Source organism: Gorilla gorilla, chromosome 2, assembly GCF_029281585.2.
Source record: "Gorilla gorilla gorilla isolate KB3781 chromosome 2, NHGRI_mGorGor1-v2.1_pri, whole genome shotgun sequence".
NCBI classification, from domain to species: Eukaryota; Metazoa; Chordata; class Mammalia; order Primates; family Hominidae; genus Gorilla; species Gorilla gorilla.
The window spans coordinates 157,384,711-157,405,160 of NC_086017.1; the positions used below are offsets into that span (position 1 = coordinate 157,384,711).

Genomic DNA, 20,450 nt, shown 5'->3' on the forward strand with positions numbered 1-20,450 from the left:
GTCAAGAAATGTTAAAGTTTAACTTTAGATAGTACAGTTATGAGGAAAACAATGTAACAAGCTTAAGAGAAACACGGATGGTAAGTTCTAGGAGAGTCAGGGAAAGCCTGTCTCGGGAAGTGACCTTTGAGCTGTTTGAACTATGAAAAATAAACATCATACTACAATTGTGGGAAGAGAGTTCCAGGAAGGTAGGAAATTAGTGCAAAGGGTCAGAGATGGCAGTGAGCTTGGGATACTGAAGGGAGGAAAAGAGAAAGTGGTTTAGGAGTGACTGGGCCACAGTGAGTGAAGTGAACTGAGGTAAGACATGCAGATAAAGGTCTGATCTCATCTGAAGGCCATGGCAAGGGGTTTGGCATTTTTGGTATTTGCAACTGGGAAGTCTGGAGGATTCAGTCGGTGGAGTGATCAGATCTGACCGACATCACACAATGAGAGCAAGAGTAGAAGCAGGGAACAGTGAGGGATGGCAGCAGCAATCCAGGTGAGAGCTGACACCAGCTTAGATGGGAGAGGTGACACTGCAGGTTAGGAGTGTTCAGAGGCATGATACGGGTTGGAAGCAGGGCCTCCAGGAGTCGCTGATGGACTAAGGTAAAGAGAGGAGTGGAAGAGGGTTCTGAGTCATAGCCCAAGGTAACTGAGTTGATGGTGATCCTATTAACAAAACTAGAGAGGAGGATAGTGGGGGAATAGTGGGGATGAAGGAGGGTAAGAATTGAAAGTTTAGACTGGGGCATGTTATGTTTAAGAAGAGACTAAAAGAAGTTAAATATTTAAATTAAAAATATGTAAGGGAACATTATGAGAATAACTCAGAGAAGGAGACTAGAAGTTGAGATGAGATTTGAAACAAGGAATGAGGGTGAAGGTAAAATTTTCTGAATTCAGTCAGGCAAAGAAAAGGCTATTATTTGAGAAGGGAATTTCAATATATCTGAATTTCTGAGTTCTGAGTAATGACAAATAACAAAAAGAGTATCAACAAAGGCTATAATTTACTGAATGCTTATCAAGTGTTAGGCAAAGGGCCCAATGCTTTTCATATATCTCTGATTATAACAACTCTCTAATGTGTAAATGGCCAACCCTGCTAAAGGCAAGTGCTTCTAAATCCTAAGCCTATGTACTTTTCAATATGTGATCATGTTCATAAGAATACAGTCATTTGCGTTGTCCAAGTGGAGTAAAAAAGTATCAAGGTAGAGTAGGTCAAAAAAGCATTCAAACAATGTATTAGTGAGTCATCAATATGGACACTGAGCTGACTCAATGAAAACTGCCATGGTACGAGCCAGTATGCAGATTCCCAGCTGAAATGATTGTCTTGCCAAGACGGGTGAAAGTTTAACCAGTCTTGGACCATCTCCACTCACCTCTGGAGCTGGAGTTTGTTGTACGGTGCCCTATGTGTCTCGAAGCTTAAAAAATATATATATTTTAAAACATATATATTTTTATATAATATATATTATGTAAAAATGTTTTATATATTTAATATATAATATATTTTTACATTTATATTTTAAATATATTAATATTTAAATATAAAATACAAATATATAATAATTATAAATAATAAATATATATTTATTTATTTATTCTGGGGCATACCAAAAAGTCAGACCCAATTCTAGGCCAGTCAAAGGAGTTCAAGGGATTAGTCATATTCCTTAATGATGGTAATCCCTGTTGTTAAGGAAAATGACTACAGCTTTCTAGAACTTTAGACACTCCTAGTTATACACCTGGAAGTGACTCTTACACATGCACACAGGATATAGACAAGAATGTTCTTGATAACACTATTCATATTAAAAAGAATGAAAACTTGCCTAATGTCCATCAATGGTACACTGAATCAATAAATTCTGGTACATTCACATGATACAATAATATCCCGTAGTGAAAACAAATTATAGCTGTGCACGTGGACAGAGATGTATCTCAAAATTACAGCACAACAGAAAAAGCAAATCACTGGAGAATACATGTAGTATTGTGTCCAGAATTGGTGGGTTCTTGGTCTCACTGACTTCAAGAATGAAGCCGCGGACCCTCACGGTGAGTGTTACAGCTCTTAAGGTGGCGCATCTGGAGTATTTTTCCTTCTTATGTTCCGATGTATTCAGAGTTTCTTCCTTCTGGTGGGTTCGTGGTCTCGCTGGCTCAGGAATGAAGCTGCAGACCTTCGCGATGTTACAGCTCTTAAGGCGGCACGTCTGGAGTTCTTCATTCTTCCCAGTGTGCTCATGGGCTAGCTGGCTCAGGAGTGAGGCTGCAGACTTTCGCGGTGAGTGTTACAGCTCATAAAAGCAGTGTGGACCCAAACAGTGAGCAGCAGCAAGATTTATTGCAAACAGCGAAAGAACAAAGCTTCCACAATGTGGAAGGGGACCCGAACACGTTGCCAATGCTGGCTCGGGCAGCCTGCTTTTATTCTCTTATCTGGCCCCACCCACACCCTGCTGATTGGTAGAGCCCAGTGGCCTGTTTTGACAGGGTACTGATTGGTGCATTTACAATCCCTGAGCTAGATACAAAGGTTCTCTGTCCCCATCAGATTAGTTAGATACAGAGTATCCACACAAAGGTTCTCCAAGGCCCCACCAGAGCAGCTAGATACAGAGTGTCGATTGGTGCAGTCACAAACCTTGAGCTAAACACAGGGTGCTGATTGGTGTATTTACAAACCTTGAGCTAGATACAGAGTGCCGATTGGTGTATTTACAATCCCTGAGCTAGACATAAAGGTTATCCAAGGCCCCACCAGAGCAGCTAGATACAGTGTAGATTGGTGCACTCACAAACCTTGAGCTAAACACAGGGTGCTGATGGGTGTATTTATAATCCCTGAGCTAGACATAAAGACTCTCCACCTCCCCACCAGACTCAGGAACCCAGCTGGCTTCACCTAGTGGATCCCGCAGCAGGGCTGCAGGTGGAGCTGCCTGCCAGTCCCGCGCCATGCGCTCGCGCTCGCACTCCTCAGCCCTTGGGTGGTCGATGGGACTGGGCGCCGTGGAGCAGGGGGTGGTGCTCCTCGGGGAGGCTCCGGCGGCACAGGAGCCCATGGAGGGGGTGGGAGGCTCAGGCATGGCGGGTTCCGAGCCCTACCCCGCGGGAAGGCAGCTAAGGCTCGGTGAGAAATCGAGCGCAGCGCCGGTGGGCTGGCACTGCTGGAGGACTCAGTACACCCTCCGCAGCCACTGGCCCGGGTGCTAAGTCCCTCATTGCCTGGGGCCAGCAGGGCTGGCCGACTGCTCCGAGTGCGGGGCCCGCCAAGCCAACGCCCACCGGGAACTCCAGCTGGCCCGCAAGCGCTGCACGCGGTTGCCGCTGGCGCCTCTCCCTCCACACCTCCCTGCAAGCTGAGGGAGTGGGCTCCAGCCTTGGCCAGCCCAGAAAGGGGCTCCCACAGTGCAGTGGTGGGCTGAAGGGCTCCTCAAATGCCGCCAAAGTGGGAGCCCAGGCAGAGGAGGTGCCGAGAGCAAGCGAGGGCTCTGACGACTGCCAGCACGCTGTCACCTCTCGGTATGATTCCACGTAAGAATGTTCAGTAGCAGGAATTCTAAACAAAATACTTTATCTGATAAATATACAGAGGAAAGCTTTAAAGAAATGCTAGGGAATTAAAAACACAAAATTTCAGAAAAGGGTTACGTGTAAAGAAGTGATGAGGGGTGGCTGTTTAGCTATGGCCCACAAGGAACCCTAAGTTCCTGCCAACATTAAAATTCTATTAGGGTGATAAGAACAAGGCTAATGTCTTGTCATTAGTTTTTAAAGGGTATGTACATGTTTAAATATGCATATTTATATGCATGGCATTATTTCACAATAAACAAGAACCATTTGACAGTTATATGTTGAGTGTGACCTTCTTCTAACTAATGGTCTGTTGTTAGACTATATGTTAAGTTCTCGGGATTGCAAACTATCAAGGAGCCACAGTGGAAACTAATTACAACAGATTATTAAATGTCTTAGTGAAAAGAGGCCAAATTATTATATCTATCTGTCTGTCCACCTATCATCTATCTAGCTATCTATAGTGGCAAACTTTTAACAACTGCTGAATCTCAGTGCAGAAATAAATTTGAATATTAATTTTTAAATATTTAATTTCAAAATAAAACTTGGAAAAAATACAGAATTCTGGACTCCAAACCTGAAGTAGCACCTCTGGGGTCCAGGCCTGGAAATCTCTACTTTTAACACAGTTCCAGGTGATCCTTATGATCAGGCATGTCTGAGACTAATTCAATGTAAAGAAAAGTAACAGTTCTCAACCATGCCAGGCATTATTAAGTGTTCAAATCTAATTCAAGTAATTGAATGATAACTTGAAAAAATAAATAAATAAAATTTTAGAAATATTTAAAGTATTACAAAGCAACTAATCTCAATGAGTTTAAAGAAAACTAGCTACATATTGCCTCACAAGTTTCAGATACTCGAAGTCTGTTTACCTTCCATCTCCTTTGAGCTGCTAGTATTTTTTTCTCACCACCCTATATTCTATTCCCTTTCTTATAAAATTTTACAATACAGTTTTAGCCAAAATATTGTGCAAGGCAGGATAATTTCCAGTTAGTAGAAGCATGAATGTTGTTAACTTAATCCTCCTTTAATATTCAGTGAACTGCTTCAGATTTCCCTATCACTTAGCAACAGCAAAAAGTGCCTTATCTTGAAAAAATTGATTTTTGGCTTCATATCTGTCAGAAACCAGATTGGAAAACTGAGCTGTGTCTCCATAACAGGTTAGTATTACAAAGTCTGGAGAGCTGTTAATTGCAGAGGCCTTGGTATTTTGGGGGCATGACATGCATACAGGGGAATCTGGGCTGCCTGGAATATAATTAAGAGAGAAAGGAGACATGGGCTAGACAGGACAAGGTTGCTGAGATTGAGGTTTGCTGCCTTGCAAGGCAGCCCTGTTATCTTAAATTGCATCCTACAGCAAGAGTGCTGTATCTTATTATATGCTATTATATGGATATCACCACAGCACCCAACAAGCGCAGCTGTGTTATATGCAAGCTTTTCAATTTCACCACTGTAAACAGTGACAAACTCTCAGAACCTGATAAAACCATAAATTCTAGAACTCACACCAGGGATATTTGGATATTCAATCACAAAACTCAAGAGGATTAGCTCCTTACAGTAGAGTATTTACTGGAAGCTATCCTGGCCTCTCCACAAGGGAGGCTCTGGGCAGTGAGAATCTCCAAGCACAAGGCTTGGAAGCAGCATATGCATTCTAAAATCTGGGTCCTGTCTGTCTCCAGTGCCTTTAACCCTGAGAGAAGAGAACAGAAAGCAGGTCAATGAACAATTCCTTCTGCTTCTTAGCAGGGACAAGAAAAATAGCTCGCTCCTGCAAAGTCCTATACCAGCTACCATGATATCCCTTTTGTGTTTATTATGTAACTGATAGGAGATTATATTCTTTGTCCATCTTAATCTTCCTTTAAGAATACCTGGAGAAAAGCATAAGATTGTGTGACTATTAAATAGTGTATTCTGACACACTTCAGACAGTATGGACAGTGGTCCAGAGTGTGGGTTCAAATCTCAGGTCTTTCTCTGATGGCTGTGTAATCCTGAATGACTGGTCTGTTCTTAGGTTATCCTGTTAATCATGGGGATGATGATGGCTGGATCAACCTCATAGAAATACTGTGAAGACTAAAACAATTACATTTGTATGGCACTTAAAACAGTGCCTGCCATATAAAAAATCCTCAATAAACTTGCATTATTACTACTATTTCACTAGTAAGACATACTAACTGATGAAGAGACCAAGAATAAATGTGTGTGTTTAACAGCAATATTTTTAAAAAGCTGTCTGCCAGTCAGCAACTCAGCATGTATTACTGAGCATCCATATGTAAGATTCTACTCTGGGTTCTGAGCTGACACCACTAATTCCCATCTTCTATACCCAGTAATGTTCTAGCAAATGGGATTTCATGAGCATTGTTTGTATGAATTTCAAAGTGGAAGGAGTGGGGAGAAAAAAAAAATGGAGACATCGCCAAAGGGCTTTTCCTATTTGCAGCTAAATGAAAGACAAATAAGCTGGGGTACGCCTTAAGAGGCTAAAAAATTTGCTTTCAGTTCAGGATAGTGACATTACTTATATTATTCAGATGATGGATGTATCTTGTAGTAAACTTTAAAAAGATCAGGCCGGGCGCGGTGGCTCACGCCTGTAATCCCAGCACTTTGGGAGGCCGAGGTGGGTGGATCACGAGGTCAGGAGATCGAGACCACGGTGAAACCCCATCTCTACTAAAAATACAAAAAATTAGCCGGGCGCAGTGGCGGGCGCCTGTAGTCCCAGCTACTCGGGAGGCTGAGGCAGGAGAATGGCGTGAACCCGGGAGGCGGAGCTTGCAGTGAGCCGAGATTGCACCACTGCACTCCAGCCTGGGCGACAGAGCGAGACTCCGTCTCAAAAAAATAAATAAATAAAAAAATAAAAAGATCAGAAAATTAAGATTATATTAATGACATATTCCAAAAATTAAAAGAATATAGTGTTCATTCTATCAACATAAATATTGAGGTTTTTTCATAATTTTGTACTACAAAAATTATTTGTCTATATTAGTACAGTACTTCATGGTATAAGATGCAACTGAACTAATATATGTGTAAGTGATTAGAATAAAACATTTTATTTATAAGAAAGTCTTTATGAAATTAAATAAAAATATAAATATTCTTTAAATGTTTAAATTTTATAAACCCTCTAATATATCACAAGTACCTAGGCTGGGTGAATATAAGTGCTAATAGGTCTAAGAAAATATATACACCTTGCTTTAAAAAGAGTTATCTACTAGATGTTCCTAAATGTCTGATGTATTAATTATTTTCTTCTATCTCCATAGAAAGTGAAAGCTAATCAATTTTAGTTGTTACATATAACTTAGTATTGCATAAAAGAGAATTATTCTGGTCTTTGCCCTGGGTTCCGGGAAAGCAATTTCTAAACTCTTAGAATTTGCAAGTAATAGCAGTGTTTCTGTTTTCCTTGGTGGGCCCTTGGACTGTACCTGAGATTTTGCTAAGGTGACAACATAATAGGGAGGCCGATCATGCCAGAAAGAATCATGATGTGATTAGAGAATTGGAGCTTTGAGTAACATCATATTTGCCTGACCTCCAGGGATGTGGGGGCCTTGAGACTGAGTTCAATCCATGAAGCCAATAATTCAAGTAGTCATGCCAGTGTAATGAAATCCCAATAAAAACCCTGACTCTAGTTAGCTTCCTGGTTGGTAAACACATCAATGTGCGGGGAATGTGATGAATCCTAACCCCACAGAGAGAAGGCATGAAAGCTTTGTGTTCATGACCCTCCTAGGCCTCATCCCATGGATCTCCACAACTGACTGGTCCTGATTTTTATCATTTTATTTTTATTTTTCATTTATTTATTTATTTATTTTTGAGATGGAGTCTCGCTCTGTCACCCAGGCTGGAGTGCAGTGGCGCAATCTTGGCTCACTGCAAGCTCCGCCTCCCAGGTCCACACCATTCTCCTGCCTCAGCCTCCCAAGTAGCTGGGACTACAGGCGCCCGCCACCATGCCCGGCTAATTTTTTGCATATTTAGTAGAGATGGGGTTTCACCATGTTAGCCAGGATGGTCTCGATCTCCTGACCTCATGATCCACCCGCCTCAGCCTCCCAAAGTGCTGGGATTACAGGCATGAGCCACTGCGCCTAGCCAATTTTTATCCTTTATAATAAAATGTTAATTGTAAGGAGAGCACTTTCTTGAGTTCTGTGAGTCATTCTAGGAAATGATCATACCTGAGGGGTTGATGAGAACATCTGAATTTGCAGCTAGTTGGTCAGAAGCGTGGGTGGCCTGGAAATCCTCAAACCTGTCTGAAGTGAAGGCAGTCTTGTTAGGAAGTAGGCCCCTAAGCCTGTGGAGTTGCAAATTCTGGGTGTTTAGAGTCAGACTGAATTGCAATACTGTACTTAGATTGCTAAAAAATAATAATAATAGTAATTGTGTAATGGTTACAATGGTACACACACATACATACATATTTCTGATTACAAAAGTAGTATGTTTTCCTTTTTAGAAAATCAAGAAATAAAAGTATAAAAATGTGACTATACCCTTAATTCAACTTTCTCAAAATAACTATTCTTAAAATTTTGGTGGATTTCCTATGTGTGTCTGTGCAGGTTTGCGTTTCTATGTGTATGCATGCAGGGATGATAATAAAAATTCTTAAAAACATATTGTGAACTGATCACATTCCTCCCTGGAAAGTGGCTCAATGGGAGATCATATTTATGAAAGGGAGTGTTGGGGTCTTTGCCATCCTACTATGGCGCAACAAAGTCACTGGACCAAAAAGGAAATACTATTATCTCTTTGTTGCTTGGACATGTTGCTGTGTAACAGAGAGAGCGAGGAGGAGCAGAAGAGGTGGGAAAGTGGAGAGGGAGCCTCCTAGTAAGGACAATGAGAGAGGGAAAGGAGAGGGACAGGAGGAAGAAAATTCGCAGCAGTAAAAGAGTAAACAGTTTTAAAGAGGTAAGAACCTTAAAGAGAATTAAATTGGATGGACGCTTCAGCTAGAAGATAAGCTCCATAAAGGAAGAAATTTAAGACATGTTTTAATGGTGTAGTCTTTTGTTATTATTTTTCCTTTTTTAACTTTTATTTTAGGTTCAGGGTGAACAAGTGCAGGTTTGTAACATGGCTAAATTACGTGTCAATAGGGTTTGGTGTACAAATGACTTCATCACCCGTGTAATGAGCACAGTAACTGACAGGTAGTTTTTTAACCCTTACCCTCCTCCCACCTTCTGCCCTCAAGAAGGCATTGATGTCTATTGTTCTCCTCATTGTATCCATGTGTACTCAATGTTTAGCTCCCACTATAAATGAGAAGATACAGTATTTGGTTTTCTGTTCTTGTGTTAATTCCCTTAGGATGATGGCCTCCAACTGCATCCATGTTGCTATATAGGACATGATTCCCTTCCTTTTTAAGGCTGCATAGTATTCCATGGAGTATATGTACCATATATTCTTTATCCAGTACATCACTGATGGGCAAGTAGGTTGATTTCATGTTGTTGCTATTGTGCTGCAATGAATATAGAAGTGTATGTATCTTTTTGGTAGAACAATTTACATTCCTTTTGGTATGTACCCAGTAATGGGACTTCTGGGTCAAATGCTAGTTCTGTTTTCAATTCTATTAGAATCTCCAAACTGCTTTCCATAGTGGATGAACTAATTGACATTCCCACCAGCAGTATATAAGCATTCCTTTTTCTCTGTAACTTCACCAACATCTATTATTTTCTGACATTTTAATAATAGCCATTCTGACTGCTATGAGATCGTATATCATTGTGGTTTTGATTTGCATTTCTCTGATGATTACTGATGTTGACCCTGTTTTCTTATGCCTGTTGACCACGTTTATGTCTTCTTTTAAAAAATGTCTATTCATAACCTTTGCCCATTTTTTAATGGGGTTGTTTTTCACTTGTTGATTTGTTTAAATTCCTTACAGATTCCAAATATTCAACCTTTGTCAGATGTGCAGTTTGTGAATATTTTCTCCTATTCTGTAGGTTGTCTATTTACTCTGTTGATAATTTATTTTACTCTGTGAAAGCTCTTTAGTTTAATTAGGTGCCACTTGTCTATTTTTGTTTTAGTTGCAATTGCTTTTGGAGACTTGATCACAAAATGTTTGCCAAGGCCTACGTCCAGAATGGTATGTCCTAGGTTTTCTTCTAGGGATTTTATAGTTTTAGGTCTTACATTTAAGTCTTTAATCCATTTTGAGTTGATTTTTGTATATGATGAAAGGACGGTGTCCAGTTACAGTCTTCTGCATATGGCTAGCCAGTTATCCCTGCACCTTTTATTGAACAGGAAGTCTTTCCCCATTGCTTGGTATTGTTGACTTTGTTAAAAATCAGATGGTTGTAAGTGTGCAGCTTTATTTCTATTCTGTTGTTCTATATGTCTGTTTTTGTACTAGTACCATGTCGTTTTAGTTACTGTGGCTTTATAATACAGTTTGAAGTCAGATAGTGTGACGCCTCTGGCTTTCTTCTTTTTGTTTAGGATCGCTTTGGCTATTTGCACTCCTTTTGTTCCATATGAATTTCAGAATCATATCTTTCTAATTCTGTGAAAAATGACATTGGTAGTTTGATAGGAATACCATTGAATCTGTACATTGCTTTGGGCAGTAGGGCCATTTTAATGGTATTGATTCTTCCTATCCATGGGTATGGAATGTTTCTCCATGTTTTTATGTTATCTCTGATTTCTTTCAGCAGTGTTTTGTAATTCTCACTGTAGAAATCTTTCACCTCCGCGGTTAGCTGTATTCCTAGATATTTTGTTCTTTTTGTAGCTATTGTGAATGGTATTGCATTCTTGATTTGGTTCCTGGTTTGGCCATTACTGGTGTATAGAAATGCTACTGATTGTTTTACACTGATTTTGTATCCTGAAACTTTACTGAAGTTGTTTATCAGTTCTAGGAGCCTTTGGGCAAAGACCGTGGCAGTTTCTAGGTACAGAATCATATGATCTGTGAAGATAGTTTGACTTCCTCTCTTCCAATCTGGAGTACATAGAGTCATGTCTGCATATGGTAGGTACCCAATAAACATTGCCTAATGAGGTTTTTTACTGTGTGCAAACTTATGCTACATCCTTTAAGAAAATCTACATTACAAGCTTGAATTATGCTTCCACATCTCTGGACATACTTTTGTTTCCCTGTATTTGACTACCTATAAATTCTGGATGATGATGTACCACAAGACTGATGAAGTTTACATACATCAATTTCTTTGACAAAAACAATGCTTTATATTTTTAAGTTTCAATTATTTAAAAGCTTTTTTATCGTTAGTGAATTTACATGGGAGACAGTTCCTTTGAATTTACAAATTTTGTCACTTTTGCATTTATCTATATTATTTCATTGTTCTGCTAATAATACAGATTACAAAATATAATTCTCTCAGGCACATACTATATTGGGAACCCTGCTATGTAGAAACAACTGGATATGTTAAATTATTTTTAACATATCACAATGTTATTTAGCATGTTAAATTATTTTTAACATATCACCAAACCACAACACTAGAAAAGGTAGGTAAAACAGTCATATTTCAAAATTTTTGAACAGATAACTGTTGTTACATTTCAATTTAAAGCTAACTTGAATGGGGCCCAACGGAAAATGGGGATTCTTATAAATGAAAATTTCTAATATTTTTTAGAGAAGTTTTAAGGCATTTTTTAAAGGAGCAGCTGGCTATAAAGATGTTAAGGATTACCTATGGATTATGACTCCAAATGACCTGCTATATTTTAAACTCTCAGTTTCTTTAAGTTTTAGATATGAATTAGTAAACATCTATGATGTGTCAGGAACTTCATATATGCTGACAGAGGTGAATATTATGGTTTCATTATACAGGCCAGGAAACAGAAGCCCACAGAGTTTAAGCAACCTGTTCAAGGTTATAGCTCTATAACCTGGAAACTACAGTTCAAAAAACCAGCATCAGAGGCCAACTTAGTATTCTACAAAACAAACCCTACTGAAAATTACCTTCTATATAGTTGCTGCCTTCTCCTTCATACCCCATCACCCTCCTGTTGCTTTCAAACTATCAAGCACACCTCACTACTATACCCTATAATGGGAAAGTAGGCTGTTCTGCTGTGTTCTTTTTCAAATTCCACGCGGTAAGGGTTTTGAAATATATTTATAGTTTGAAGAGAAATTACCCATGAACTAAAAAACCCAAAAAACATAATAGGTCATATGTTCCAGTTATGGATAACATGCAGTAAACTGATACCAACTTGTCTCTCCCACTAAATACAATTAATTAACCTAAACAGAATGAATGAACAGCTATTTGAAGACCCTGGAAATTAAAAAGTAGAAAGAACATGAAACAGAAGACCAGAGAAAGTACAATCAAACCAGAGTAAGCTTCACATTTTTCTCTGGTATCCCTGGCCCAATACTGGTTCAAGGCATCCTGAAACATAGTAGTAGACACTAGATACAGAGACAGCTCCAGGAGAAGCCCCCTACTTCTGGCTTGAGCAGGGGAATGAGCATCCCTAAAGCTCAAAAACAGTTGGAAAATTCACAGTTTTTTAAAAATTTTTTTTATTTTCTCCATTCTGTCATGTCCCAGATCCTGGAAGTCTCACTGTGGAGAAAGCAGTAATTTTATCAGAGAAGGCCCACAGGTGTGGAAAACACTAAAGGAAAGAAATCTACCTCTTGACACAAGGAGCTGTGGCTCCAAAAGAATGGGGTCCACCCTGTTCCCTTTTTTCTCTCTCTGCCTTCCTGTGACTTGGCCTTGAATGCAAATGAATTTGGGGGACACACAGAGATGAAAAGGGTAAATAAAACCTCATTTTTTTTCTGGCTGAAAAACAAAATAGGAGAGACCCAGAAAATGGGTAAGTAGCAAGCAGGTCATGGAGAAGATGCAGCTTGGGATTTTCCCTATAAAGTTGTTTATGAACTCCTCAGCTAATCCAGGAGAAATGAATGCATGGATCTGATCCTAAGCATCTAATCCTAACAAAGACTTTAGAACTGATACAAAAGAGATGACTGCTCAGGTCTCAGACTGGCCAAGGGTTGTGCACACACTAAAGAGATCTAAATATCATGGCAAAGACTTTGAATATTAAACTAACTGACATTGAAATCATAACTCACAAAAGGCTGGCCAGAACTTTTGGCCTCAATCCAAGTGGATCAACTGCCTGCCAAAACAATAAGAAAATCAATTAGCTCCATGGCATTTCGGTAAGACTCAGAATCTCATAAAATAATATGCAAAATGACTACAACACAATATAAAATTATAGTTCAAAAAGAACCAGAAAAACCTCCACTGATGTGGAAAAAGAAAATCCGAAGATGATGATATGGTTCAGATCTGTGTCCCTACCCAAATCTCATGTTGAAATGTCATCCTCAATGCTGGAGGTTGGGCCTGGTGGGAGGTGATTGGGTGATGGGGATGCTTTCTAATGGTTTAGCACCATCTCCCTAGTGCTGTTCTTGTGATGAGTTCTCGTGACATCTAGTTGTTTAAAAGTGTATGGTACCTCTCCCATCTCTCTTTTCCACCTGCTCCAGCCATGTGAAGTTCTGGCTCCCCATTTGCCTTCTGCCATGCCTGTAAGTTTCCTGAGGCCTCCCCAGAAGACAAGCAGATTGCCAGCATCATGTTTCCTGTACAGCTTGTGGAAGTGTGAACCAATTAAACTCTTTTTCTTTGTAAATTACCCAGTCTCGGTATTTTTTTACAGCAGTGCAAGAATGGACTAATACAGAAAATTGGTACCGAGGAGTGGGGCACTGCTATAAAGATACCTGAAAATGTGTAAGCAGCTTTGGAACTGGGTAACAGGCAGAGGTTGAAACAGCTTGGAGGGCTCAGAAGAAAAGAGGAAGATGAGGGAAATATTGAAACTTCCTAGAGACTTGTTAAATTGTTGTGACCAAATTGTTGATAGTGATATGGACAATGAAGTCCAGGATGATGCAGTCTCAGAGGGAAATGACAGACTTCTAATTGGGAACTAGAGCAAAGGTACTTCTGTTCCTTAACAAAGCAATTGGCTGCACTGTGCCCCTGCCCTAGAGATCTGTGAGACTTTGAACTCGGGAATGATGATTTCGGGTAACTGGCAGAAGAAATTTCTAAGCAGCAAAACATCATGAAGTGGCCTGGCTGCTTGTAATAACCTGTTCTCATATGTGTGAGCAAAGAAATGACCTAAAACTGGAACTTATATTTAAAAGGGAAGCAGGGCATGAAAGTTTGGAAAATTTGCAGCCCAGCCATGTGATAGAAAAAAAAAAACCCCATTTTCAGGGGAGGAATTCAAGCAATTTTGAGAAATTTCATAACTAGAAGGAAGGAAATTGCTACTAGCCAAGACAATGGGAAAAAATGCCTTGAAGGCATCTCAGAGACCTTTGAGGCAGCCCCTTCCATCATAGGACTGGAGGTTTAGGAGATCCCCAGAGTCATCAATAAAATCAAAATGAGATAAAGAAGAACAGAAAGGAGAGCAAGCATGCAAAAATTCAAACATATCAATATTTACATTTAAAATCATGTACTAAGCATATAAACAAAGAGACTGAGATTAACAGAATAGTTAAATGCATATTTTTTTAAATGACTCTGATATTGTTTGGCTGTGTCCCCACCGAAATCTCATCTTGAATTCCCAGGTGTTGTGGGAGGGACCCAGTGGGAGGTAACTAAATCGTGGGGGCAGGTCTTTTCTGTGCTGCTTTTCTGATAATGAGTAAGTCTTATGAGATTTGATGGTTTCATAAGTGGAAGTTTCCCTGCACAAGCTCTTCTCTTCGCCTGCCACCATCCACATAAGATGTGACTTGCTCCTCCTTGCCTTCACCATGATTGTGAGGTCTCCCCAGTCATGTGGAACCGTAAGTCCGTTAAACCGCTTTCTTTTGTAAATTGCCCCATCTCAGGTATGTCTTTATCAGCAGCATGAAAATGGACTAATACAGACTCAATTACATGCTCTCTAAAAGAAACTAACTTCAAATGAAATGATAAGGTAGAAAAAGATGAAAGAGAAAAGGGTTAAAGAAGAAAGGATACGAAAGATATACCATGTATCCACTAATAAGAAGAAAGAATGTAAGACATATAGAAAACAAGTAGCAAAACATCTGATATAGTTCCTACCTTACCAGTAATTACCTTAAATGTAAATGGATTAAACAATCCAATCAAAAGGTAGAGACTGGCAGAATGGATTGAAAAAAGAAAAGAAAAAAAAAGAGAGAAAACATGATCCAACTATATGTCATATACAAGAGACACAATTTATAAAGACAAACAGGTCGAAAAAGGAAAGAGGTGTACTTTGTGTTAACCAAAGAAGAGCTGCAGTGGCTATACTAATCTTATACAAATAAAACTTTAAGACAAAAACTATTACTGAAGACTAAGAAGAATATTTCATAAAGAGAAGAAAAAATTAATCTATCAGGAAGATATAACAATTATACATTTATGTGCACATCACAATACAGCCTGAAAATACACAATCAAAAACTGATGAAATTGATGGGAAATACACATACATTATGAACCAATTAGATCTATAATTATCTATGTAACACTGTAACTGACGATAGCAGAATACCTTATTTTCCAGTGCATATGAAACATTCTCCAAGATATAACATTCATTAGGCTATAACATGAGCCTCAATAAATTTTTAAAAACTGAAATCATATAAAATATTATCTGAACACAATGGAAAACTAAATTATAAATCAACAATAGAAAAAAGTTGAGGAAATTCAAAATATGTGAATATAAACAACAGTCTCTTTAATAAGCAATGGGTTGGCAAAAAAATCACAATGAAAATTCACAATGAAAAGACAAAAGGCCACAAACTTATGGAGTACAGCCAAAGCAATGTTTTGAGGCAAATTTATAGTTGTAAATAAAAATAATTTTAAAGAATAAAGCTCTTAAATAAATAACGTAATCTTCCTCTGTAAAATATGTCTTAAAGAGCAAATTAAAACCAAAGCAAGAAAAAGGAAAGAAATAAAGATTAGAGTAGGAATAAATAAAATAGAGAATAAAAAAGAAAATCAAAAAAGCTAAAAATTGTTGCTTTGAAAAGATCAAAACCGACAAACTTTTGGATACACTAATAAAGAAAAAGAGAAAAGATTCAAATTACCAAAATAATGAATGAAAAGAGGCATATTAATACTAACCTTACATTGAAAAGAAAAAAGGATTATAGGGGAATACTACAAACTACCATATGCCAATTAGATACAGTAGATGAAATGGACAAATTCCTAGAAGACAGACACTACCAAAACTGACTCAAGAAGAAACAGGAAACCTGAATAGAACTGTAATAAGAGGCTAAATTAGTAACCAAAAAAACTTCCCACAAAAAAAAAAAAAAAACCCAGGTACAGATGATTTACTTGTACATTCTACCAAATACTTAATAAGGAATGAATATCAACCCTTTGCAAACTCTTCTAAAACTTATTTTATTTCAGTATGACCCTTATATCAAAATCAGGTAAAGACAACACAACAAAACTACACTAACAACCATGAAGAATACTGACACAAAAATTCTCAACAAAATACTGAAAACTGAATCCACAATATACCACAATACACCATGACCAAGTGGGATTTATTGTAGTAATAAAATGGTTTATCAAACAAAAAAAACCTCAATCAATGAATATATCATGGTAATAAAATAAAGGACAAAAACTATGTAATCTCAATAGATGACAGAAAAAATATTCAAAAGAATCCAGTACTCTTTATTGATAAAAACAATAAACACTCAACAATCTAGAAATATAGAACTTTCTTAATCTGGTAAGAAACTTGTGAAGCACTCCACAGCTAATGTCATATTCAACAGAGAAAGACTAAATGCTTTCCCTTAAGACCAAAACAAGACAAGAGTATGTGCTGTTACTATTTCTTTTCAACATTGTACTGGATGTTCTAGCCAGAGTGATTAGGTTAGAAAAAAGAAATAAAGCCATCTGAAATAGAAATAAAGAAATGTGACATTTTTAAAGTCATATCAAAGCTTCTAAGGAATTCATTAAAAAGGAAGCATAAACAAGTTCATCAATGCAGCAGGATACAAGACCATTATACAAAGATCAATTGTATTTCTATACCCTGGCAATGAACAATGCAGGAAATCAATTACATTTATAATAGTATCAAAAATAATAAAACACCTAGAAATAAATTTAATTAAAAAGTGCAAGACTTGTACGCTGAAAACCATGAAACGTTGAAAGAATTAAAGAAGATCTAAATAAAAGATATCCCGTTCATCTTAATATTGTTAAGATAGCAATACTCCCCAAATTTATCTACAGATGAAACAAAATCACTATCAAAATACAAGTTGCCTTTTTCCAGAAACTAACAAGCTGAATACAAAGTTCTTATAGAAATAAAAGGGTCCCAGAAAGGCCAAAACAATCTTGGAAGCAAATGAAAAATGGAAAACTCAGACTTCCTGCTTTCAAAACTTACTAGAAATGTACTGCAATCAAAACAGTATGGCATTGGTCCAAAGAATAGACATATAGACCAAAGGAACAGAAATGAGAATCCAGAAACAAATCTTTGCATTTATGGGTAATTGATTTTTGACAAGGATACCAACAGGGGAAGGAAATGTATTTTCAACAAATAGTGCTGAGACAACTGTACATCCACATACCAAAAAAAAAAAAAAAAAAAAAAACTTGGACACCTACAATACCCAATACAAATAATTAATCAAAGTATATTATAAACTTAAATGCAGGCCAGATGCGGTGGCTAATGCCTGTAATCCCAGCACTTTGGGAGGCCAAGGCGGGAGGATCACCTGAGGTTGGGAGTTCGAGACCAGCCTGACCAACATGGAGAAACCCCACTTCTACTAAAAATACAAAAACAGCAGGGCATGGTGGCACATGCCTGTAATCCCAGCTACTTGGGAGGCTGAGGCAGGAGAATCACTTGAACCCGGGAGGTGGGGGTTGCTCTGAGCCAAGATTGCACCATTGCGCTCCAGCCTGGGCAACAAAAGTGAAACTCTGTCTCAAAAAAAGAAAAAAAAAATACTTAAATGCAAAAGATAAAGCTAATAAATGTTAGAAGAAAACACAGGAGTAAATCTTCATGACATTGGGTTAGGCAATGGTTTCATTGATATGACACCAATACTAAAAGCAACAAAAATAAATAAATAAATAAATTGGACTCATAAAAATTTAAAAGGTTTGTAATTCAAAGGACATCATCAAGAAAATGAAAACAGAACCCACAGAATGAGATAAAATATTTTCAAACCATTTATCTGAGAGACTTTTGTCCCGAATAAAGAATACTCCAACTCAAAAATAAAGACATCTCAATTGAAAAGTGGCCAAAGAATTTGCACATTTCTCCAAAGATATATGAATAGCCAATAAGCACATAAAAATATTCTCAATATTACTGATCATTAAAAAAATGCGGATCAAAACTAATTAAGGCATTAAGGCCGGGCATAGTGGCTCATGCCTGTAATCTCAACACTTTGGGAGGCCAAGGTGGGAGGATTCCTTAAGGTTAGGAGTTAGAAACCCTGGCTAACATCATGAGACCCCGTCTCTATGAAAAAATAAACATTAGCTGAGCAAGGTGGCATGTACCCGTAGTCCCAGCTACAGGAGAGGCTGAGGTGGGAGGATTTCTTGAGACCAGGAGTTCGAGGCTGCACTGAGCTATGACTGTGTCTGCACACTGGCCTGGGTGACAGAGCAAGATCCTGTCTCTTAAAAAATAACAACAAAACTACAATTAGATACTCTTCACACCTAGTAGGATGACTATAATAAAAAATATAACAACACGTTTTAGGAAAGATATGTAGATATCGAAACCTTCATATGTTGCTGAGGAATGTAAAATGTTAAAGCTGTTTTGAAAATCAGTCTGGCAGTTCCTCAAAAGATTAAACATAGAGTTTCATTATGGTTAATACAGTTAACCATGTCCTCTAGTAATTTCTTTCTAGGTATATACCTAAGAGAAATGAAAATAAATGCCTTCACAAAAACATGTTCATAATAGCATTACAAATAATAGCCAACAAATAGAAACAACTCAAATATCCATCAATTGGTAAACTGATCAATTTTTAAATATCCCTACAATGAAATATGACTCAGCCATACAAAGTAATTTTGTATGGCTATACATGCTACATCCTGGACGAACCTTGAAAACATTACACTACTAGAAAGAAGTCAGTCACCAAAAAAACCATATAGTACATGATTCTACTGATGTGAACTATCCAGAATAGGCAAGTTTATAAAGGCATAAAGTAGATTTGTGGTTTCAAGAAGATGGGAAATGACTGTTATTGGGCATGGGTTTCTTTTTGGAATTATGAAATTATTCTAACATTAGATTGTGGTGATAGCTTCACAACTCTGAATATACTAAAACTCACTCAACTGTACACTTTGAATGGGTGAATTTTATGGTATGTGCATTATGTCTCAACAAAGTCATTACAGAGAAAAAGAAAGCTGGAGTGGTTATACTAATATATCACAAGTAGATTTCAGAGCAAAGAAAATTACCAGAGATAAGAAGGGCTATCACTTAAAAGTAAGAGACAATTTCTTAACAAGATACAGCAATCCTAAGCATGACTGATCCTAACAATGGAGCTTCAAAATACGTGAAGGAAAAACTGGCAAAATTGAAAAAAATAAAGAGAAATCCACAGTTATAGTTGAGGACTTTTACACTCCATTCTTAGTAATCTACAAGAACAAGCAGAGGAAAAATCAGCAATGATATTGGCACAACTAGACAGCATCATCAACCAACACTGACATTTGTAGGACACCCACCCAACAGCATTAGAATAACCATTATTTTCAACATACAGAACATTCACCCAGACAGACCACATTCTGGCTCATAAAACAAATCTTAAAATATTACAAAAAAATTAAAATCATACAGCTTGTTCTCCGACCATAATGTAATGAGCTAGGAATTACTAACCGCAAGATAACAGGAAATTCTCTAACCACATAAAAATAAAACAACACATTTCTAGTAATCTAAATCATAACCTGATAAATTAAATTGGGCCTAAAGCTGCCTCTGTAAATAGCAGACTGCAACTTGATTTGAGGTTGTATTCTTGTAACAAGTAGCTGAGTCTCAGCCAACGATGGTAGTGGAGCTTCAGCCAATCACAGGCTGTCAACTGATCAGACCATGTCCGTTGAAGGCAAATGCCTCATCACACCATGACCAAATAAAGCAAATACTAGGCTGGATCCAATCAACTGATTTATGTACGTCACTTCTTTCCTCTGTTTATGAATACTGCCTGCCCATGTTGCTCGGTGGAGCTCTCTGAAACTCTTCTGGTTCTGAGGGCTGCCTGATTCATGAATCGTTTTTCGCTCAGATAAACTCTGCTGAATTTGCCTAAAGTTTTTCTTTTAAGAGTTTCACATGAGAAGTCAGATCTTGAAGCAAACTTCCAGTGATCCCAGGAGCACTGAGTGACCAAGTTAAGGTACCCAGCATGCCCAGTGTACTCACTGCTCTTTCGCAGCAACTGGGGTCATGGGTGAGATTTTTGAATCTAAGCTTCATGAACTTCTGATTTGAGCTGAGTTTGAGCATTTTTGATCTACACTGGGTTTCAAAGTCATGACAAAAACAGGACTGGGACTGGGCCCAGTAGGGAGGCCTCAGGTATTTGACTGGGTCAGACATAAACTCAACTC

At 38.1% G+C, this 20,450-nt stretch overlaps 1 protein-coding gene across 27 annotated transcripts in view; it reads right to left on the minus strand.

Annotated features, from left to right (window-relative positions):
• PLSCR4 (phospholipid scramblase 4) overlaps positions 1-20,450 on the minus strand; it is an 86,311-nt gene that overhangs the window by 57,218 nt on the left and 8,643 nt on the right. The gene's annotated exons all lie outside the window — the stretch shown is intronic.